Genomic DNA, 7,846 nt, shown 5'->3' on the forward strand with positions numbered 1-7,846 from the left:
TAGTCTCAAAATATTCTAGAATGGTAGATTAAAAAAAAAAAAAAAAAGGTCTGAATCTGAAATCATCCCTGGAGATCATTGGGAGGTAACTTTTTATAGGCTATCAAGCAGTTTAAATCCAACTTGCACATAAGAACACCAAGCCAGACACTCAGCTATGAAAACAGGAAAACAATTTATTGTTTTATATCTGAATCATGGATTGTCATCTCCCGTTCCTCTGTACAAGTCATTTCCATGATTAAGGGCCTTTTTGTATCATTCAGCTTGTAACAGTCATTGTTCTCATGTTTCAAGTAAAACTGGAAATTATTCACTGAATTTATGTCCAGGCACTTTGATAGATGACTTCATTATTAGAGAGCTTGCTCATTCCATTCCTATGGATGGCATCAAGAATAGCAACTCTGAAAAATGTTTAGGAGAGTTAAGGGCTTGAGCATAGGCATCATCTGAGATGTACTGGAGTAGGTCTGCCGGACATGATATGAAACTGTAAAGGAAATGTTCCACTGGATCAGGAACTGTGGGATAGGGGATATCCCAGAGCCTCTAAAAACACTCTGGATACCTGTGTTTAAGCAACCCAAACCCATCTTTAATTTTCAGATGCTTTGATGCAGAAAAATCAACAGGGCTTTTGTTTTTTGAACCATTCATGTTCTCTTAAAATAGCCTTTACTTCTGGTTTTGACAAGAATGACTGTTAATTTACTCAAAATCCAAAACAATAGGGGGAAAAACTCTTGCATCTGGATTCATTTTCTTATGACAGCCCTTCTTGCTTACTCAGAGCTTTTTTCCACTGGCAGTGAAGCCTGGCTGCCAAATTGAAGGATAAATCTCTTGTATGGAGCTGTGAGATGAGCACTGAAGAATGCAGATGCATGAAGATTGAACCTAATACAGGCAGGTGTGAAGCTCTGAGCTGCACCCACCAGAACAAATATGTTGCCTTCCTCACACAAATCATTTTCAGTCTACAATTCTGTTTCTTAAATAAGCTCTTCTTGTGGGGGAATGTCTTAAGGTAGAGATGCATAGGTTATTCTAGGAAAGTGTTGGCATTTCAAAACAGATGGTGCAAGTTTGTCTGTGTTTTGTTTTCAGTTCTACCTTCCAGTTTGTTCATACTCAAAAGGGTATTTCTACACCGCTGATTGTAGAGCTGTCTATGAGAGATTTAAAATCAGTAGCTCAGCTTCCAGGACTAATCTAGCTGGAACTGCCCATGACCTACTGAGAAACTTCTTGACATCTAGGCTTGGTCCAGGCATAGACCAAAAAAATTGTGGAAAGCATGCATTGGATATTTGAGCAACCCATGCCATAAATTCCCTGCACTATTGGACAGTGCATCAGAGCTGTTTAAGAGTTGACAGAGTAACCAGAGAGACAGTAAATCCATATAAGTCTTGACTAACAGACACCAATTCTCTGATAAGGGAAGGGAAACTGTTGTGGAATCCCATGTCTTCAGGCACAGGTGCACGTGGCACAAGGATGCTTAGCCTGCTAGCTAAATGGTAACACACCAGCTGAATGTGCATCAAGGCCTTTGTGAGAACAAAGCTAAATGGCATTTCTGTGTTGACTGAAGGTGACCTAAAGCTAAACTGGGTTGGAGCTTAAGGTCAGATTTGAATGCTGTATCCAGATATAAAGGTATTGGGAGCACACTGGATAGTGCCATACATCTATTGATGGTCCTACTGAATTGTTTGGTAAAATACTACTTCTTGGCAAGGTTATACAGTCTGTAAGTTAGGATTCAAGAGGCTTCGTGTTACATATTTATAGAAGTTTCTGATTATAACTCTGCACACTTCTGCATGTGCTATTTTAGCCTAAAGACCATGTGAGCGTGTCACGGATCAGAGTGTGAGCCATGCTTCATTCTAGTGACAAGAATGATACTGTTTCATTTTTCTGTCAGTCTAGACATGACTCACATATTCTTGTTAGAATTCTGACTTTTTAGAAGTCTTGAGTGATATCCTACACATTTATGTATTCACCAAGCAGGAAAAATAGAAGAGTAGGGCCGCTGCCCTCAGTGGAACTTTTAAATTGAAATATAGTAAAAACACACTTTTAATTTTTTTTCCAGTTATGTCCAAGAATATGCTTGTGAAATTAAGTGTAAATTGAAACTTTTTCACTGCAGATGAAATGTTACCTGCAGAGCTGGCTGCAGCCCAGTGGAAGGCAGGAGGAAATCTGGTTGCCCCAGGTGGAGCATGGTAGCCAGACACCTGAGGGTTGTTTCACTCTGCTTTTAGTCTCAGACTTCGTTTTTCACAATCTTTTTCAAAATGATGTTTTATCAGCGAATGCCTTCTGCCTCTGTTCAGCTGTGGTATGTATATATAGTGGTATATTGTCTTGGCCTGAAAAAATGAGGGACTGAACTGCTTTCAGCTGTTTCCATCCCTTTGGAGGAGGGGAGAAGCTGTTGCTGAAATCCCAAAGAGATCGATGTCTTTGCAGAGACACCTCTGGTCTTGCTCAATTGGCCAGAGGTCGAAGGAGTACCTACATGACTGTTCACTGAAGTCTTCATCTGGCAGTAACTACTGTCTGATCCAGCCCAAAACCACAAAAGCAGTTCCCAAGGAATGCTCCTCCCAAAAATGAGATGGTGAGTGGGTCAACTGTGTGATTAGTGAGCAGTTGGATAAAGTAAGTGGTGTTTTAGCTTCATGAAAATTGTGTCAAGTCATGGTCATGTAATAATTTAATTCGTGAAAACCTTTTGGAATTTAGATTCTTCTGTAAGTTTTCAAGCAGTGACAGGGGGTAATCTCTGAAATTGATGAAGCTGCATTTGCTTTCAAAGAGCTCTTTAGTGCCGTACCATAATCTTCTATAGAAATGCTTTCCACTTTTTATTTCAATTAAACAAAGTCTTTCCTGGCCTGGTTTCAGAGGCAAGGAGTCACACTATTCTTATGGGAAAGGAAACTGTTTGAACCGTGGAAGCAGGAGCACGTTAATGCTGACATGTGTTTTACTCTGCTGCTCCTTTGATCAAGAGTTTCTGTATAAGCAACTTCTTAGCATGCACTCATCTTCTCATTTATATTCTCCTCATGTTAAGGCTTTATAATGAGAACATTTGTACTGAATGAAAATCAGTCCCAAGAGACGGCTGGGCTGAGAAATAAAACACACTCATAGTGGAGCAATAATTAGAACAGTACAAGGGAAAACAAAAAGTGATATGCCTGCCATTCCTGGCATAGCAAAAAGGGCACTCTGGCATTGATAAGCAAATAATTCTGCAGCAAGAGGCTGGAGTTTGACTGCTGGTTTGTGGTCTCTTCTCCCACTGCTGTTTATGTTCTTTGTTTAGTGACTCTCGGATGGAAAATGCATTAACAGAGACTGGGACTTGAAACTGTTTCTTGAAGGAACTCTCTTCATTGCTGGAAAATAAAGCCCCTTTCTGCTCGTGGTGATTAAGGATTAAACCAATCCAAAATGCAGAATTAGGGTAGTTAAGAGGAGATAATTAAAAAATTACACATGGGGATTTCAGTAGAAGCTTATTTGAAAGAAGACTTGGCTTTCTTTGAGATAAGAAAGAGATGATTTGAAGTCAAGATTGACTCTAGAGATTCTGGTGGGATTTTTTTTTTAGCAAAACTACAATTTCAATTTAAACTCAGAGAAAGCATTGCATTTCCAGAATACTTTTTACTTTTAATTCTTTTTTTTTTTTTATTTTCTTAGCTGTACAGAGAACTTCAGGCATGGAAACACTCAGAAGATTAGAAGAAAACATGCTGATATAACTCAGAAAAACAAAATATAAAAACAATGCAAAGAAGAAATACCAGGAAGTAATAATTAAATTAAATTAATTAAATTAAAATTCAGAGGTAGCTGCCAGTGTGAAAATAATCTAGTAAATCCAAATGTTTAGAAGAATAGAGGATGCAGTGAAGGAAAACAATAGTGTTCTCTGCATCTGATCAGTCAAATGATGAACACTTGTGTTTGTCACTCTGCTGCACTGTACAGGCAAATGTCCCATTTCCCAGTCACATTTTCCAACCAGATACATCCAAGGAAAAAGGCTGAATGAGCATGTGGCTGTGAAATGCCACTCTAGCAGAGCACTGAAGTGAAGGGTTGCAAGAAACACTGCAGGATAGAGGCTAAGTCAAGGTAAAGTCAAGTCAGAGCTCAGGGAGATCTCTAGAGGAGCAGGAAGAAGCAAAGGAACTAAGTGTGCATTTGAAGCTCCATTTACCAATGTGTAGGTTCTCCAAATCTTCATCACTTTCAGAGGTTACCCCTTGTCACTATGTGAAAACTTACAGAAGAATCAAAATTTCAAAAGTTTTTCACAAATTAAATTATTACATGACCATGTCTTGGAGCAATTTTGATAAAGCTAAGACACCACTTACTTTATCCAATTTCTGTCAAAGTAGAATATGTCAAATCCTTGAATGTGCACAGAGAGCTACAGGAAATTAATTGCAAATGATCTTAAATTCTGAGGTATTCCCACAGCCAGCCAGCAGAGCAGAGTGGGCAACAAACCTCTCTCCTCCAGAAACAAATGGATGACTGAATGTTTACAAGTGGCTCAAGGTGATGGCTGCAGCATCAAGCCTTGTTCTTGCTAAGTACAGGGAATTGGAATACAAACCTCAGCAAACTTATTTAGGTTAATTATCAGAAAGGGTCCATGGCAAAACCAGGCAGAGTCACCAAGTAAATATGATAACTTGATAAATTAAAACCTTCTTCAGCATTGTGCTCTGAAATTACATGTATCACTGGACTGGGATGGATCCTATTGTTTGTAGAATGATTGCTAACAAAGGGAGTATGTTGAGAATGGCTAAAACACCATCCTAAACTACTAATTCTGCAAAGCTAAGGAAGGCATTTCAAAAGTGATGGTGCAAAAAGGAAAAAACAGATAAATTTTTTAGTAAGTCCAGATATTCTTAACTCCATCCATCCATCCATCCATCCATCCATCCATCCCATTAAAACTTCAAGTACAGGGACAAGTCTAACATGTATAGTTCCATTGAACTTAAAGCATAAAAATATGTTAATCAAGGAAACATAACTGAAATTGTTTTTAGTGATAGATGTAGAAAATATAGAAAAATAGATTTGTTGCTCATTGAGCTAACATTGCCAGTGACCTGGCTCCTACATATTTATTCTATAATTCTCCATGTACACATAGTAATGCTTTTTCTAGAGATGCAGGAAAGGCACTGAAAAGCAGAGAACATCCACTTAATTTGGACCTTAAGATTATAAAACAGGAAATGAGGTAATGCATTTTTTGAGAGACTGGAAATTAACTGTATTAGTTATTTACTAAATAACTAATAAAATAATAATAATAATAATAATAATAATAATAATAATAATAATAATAATAATAATAGTAAAATGTTTTACACTTTCAATATATAAGGGTGTACCACTTCGAAAATAACACAGACAAAACACATTATGGAACATCACTGGATTTAGTGATGGATTTAGTTACAGAAAAGATGAGTACAGAAAAGCCACAGATCAATTTGTCTTGTTTTGTCTTGTTGCCATCCTCTAGCCTCAGACTCTTGGAAGACCACTTTTCATTTGTCATAACTACAGAGATGCTCCTTCATAATTACTTACTAAGTCTCTGAGGTTTTTACTGCTGTAGCATTTCTGGATCATCTGCATGAATTAATAATTTATATGTATTTCTAATTTACACTAGGGAGGGTGATGGAGTAACAGAGGCTGGAGGCCATGGGATCAAAGGGAAGAAGGATCTTCTCTATAGACAGTGAAGCACCAGCCTCACAAAGAGAGGCTAAAAGACTCTTGTGTATGGAGAGGCTGATCTCTGGGTAGGGAAATGTGCTCTACCAAATTGGGGGAGCAATCTACACCACCAGCACGTGAAAACCTGGGCTGGGAAAGTGAACATGAACAGGTCCCAGCTCAAAATGTGTTATGACCTCTCTTTCAGATCAGTTTGGGCATCTTTAACCAGGCATAAAAAGACTCCACAAACTCAAAATGCATAAAGTGACTGCACAACTCAAAAGCATAAAGTGACTGTTTATTACATAACACATTAAAAAATGGGGGTTTACAAATGACTAATCTAAGCTTGAACATGTTCCCCACCCCGAAGTCTCTCTGCTGGTTAGGCAGACATGAAATAGGAGGAGTCCCCTGGATCAAAGTCTCCATGGTTTCCACCCAGCTTCCACCCCCTCCACCAGTGCTGGTCCACCAGCTGTGTGAGCAAGCGATTCCTGCATTGCCGACCTCCTGCCACCCCATCTCACATCCTTCATCCAGCCTCCATCAGAGCTGCACTGGGCAGCTGTCAACATGAGACCTTGTTGCCAGGCTGGGGGAAGCACAACATGTCCAGCAGCTTCACCACATCCACCTCTGTCATGCGGGCTGTTCATACTAGCAGACATTTCCATCCAGATACTGCATTAGCTTATGCATGGGTAGATTAATGTTACTACTTGTATTCCAGACTCAGACAGGTCCTTGCAAGAATTGGATTAAGGAGGTTTCAGAGAAGTGTTAGCTAACATTTGTTAATCATTATTCTTGAATGGAATCTCAGAGCACTTGGCTTTGCCAAAATATTGGGTATTTTCCTCACCCTGTCTCCTTTCCTCACTCCAGAGAAATCCAAAGAGAAGCTTGCTTTAGCCACAGCTGGCCTCAGAAGATTGGTCACAGAGGTACAGGAAGCCTATGGACAAAATCAAATGTAACCCTATGGCAATGGACACTGAACACACTGATAAAATCTTTGTATTGCACATAGTCACCTTCCTCTGGTTTACTTGGAAGTCATCCTGCAGTGCTCCTTTGGTGGGGGCTGTGCCACACAGGAATGCTCAGTTCAGCTGTTTTGTGAAATTCATCTTTCACTAACTGTGTTATTTAGGTTTGGAGGTTTGTGTAACACCAGTTTAAAAATAAGCACAAGCCCAACATAGACCTAGCACAGTTTGGTGTGAACATGTTGTAGCATCTGTGTTAAACTCTCCCCATATTAAAGCAACTCCATAATCCTACCAACATTTAGCCTGGAAACCATACAAATATATTAAGAAGCTTTCAAAAGAAACTAGAGTGGATTTAGCCACTATCTCAGAGTTTTATTAATTGTACAAGCAGACACACCAGGTTATGCACTTGCATGCACTTTGTTCTGCTACTGCAGAAGTCCATATCATGTAAGTTATGTGACAAGAGGAGTTTTGCTCATTCATGTGAACACCATAAGGTGCTTTCCTGGAGAGAAAAAGAGGCTCAGCATGGCAGCACACCCAGGAGCTGAGCAAACCTGGCTAGGAGACATCAGATCTAGAGAACCTAATTTCAAACCAAAGAGATCATCATGAGGGCTTTCATCACCCAGATTTCTCCATTGAAAGGACAGAGAGAGAAGTAGATTCCCCATACTGAACCAGTAAATATTTATTAGGCAGTTTTTTATCGAGTGGGCTGCTGGCATGATGTCCAAAATAGCCCTGTTTTCAATCAGACTATTTTAGAGTGTGTTTAAAAACTGAAAATGCCCTTGCTACCCAAGTGAGGCAAATTCCTCCAGCAGGCTATAGGAAAAATGTAACCAGGGTGTCACATTTGCATTAACAGAAATTAAAGTATACTAAGGCCCATACTGAATAGCTTTAAAACCCTTCTTCTGAGCCTCTGGGATAAACACAGTTAAATAATGGCAAAATAAACCTGCGAGCATACTTACAAATTCATTCCACAAGTCAAAATGTTGCTTTTTATGGGATCAAAAATCATGCAAAAAAATTATGCA

Source organism: Cyanistes caeruleus, chromosome 2, assembly GCF_971803275.1.
Source record: "Cyanistes caeruleus chromosome 2, bCyaCae1.hap1.1, whole genome shotgun sequence".
Lineage (NCBI taxonomy): Eukaryota > Metazoa > Chordata > Aves > Passeriformes > Paridae > Cyanistes > Cyanistes caeruleus.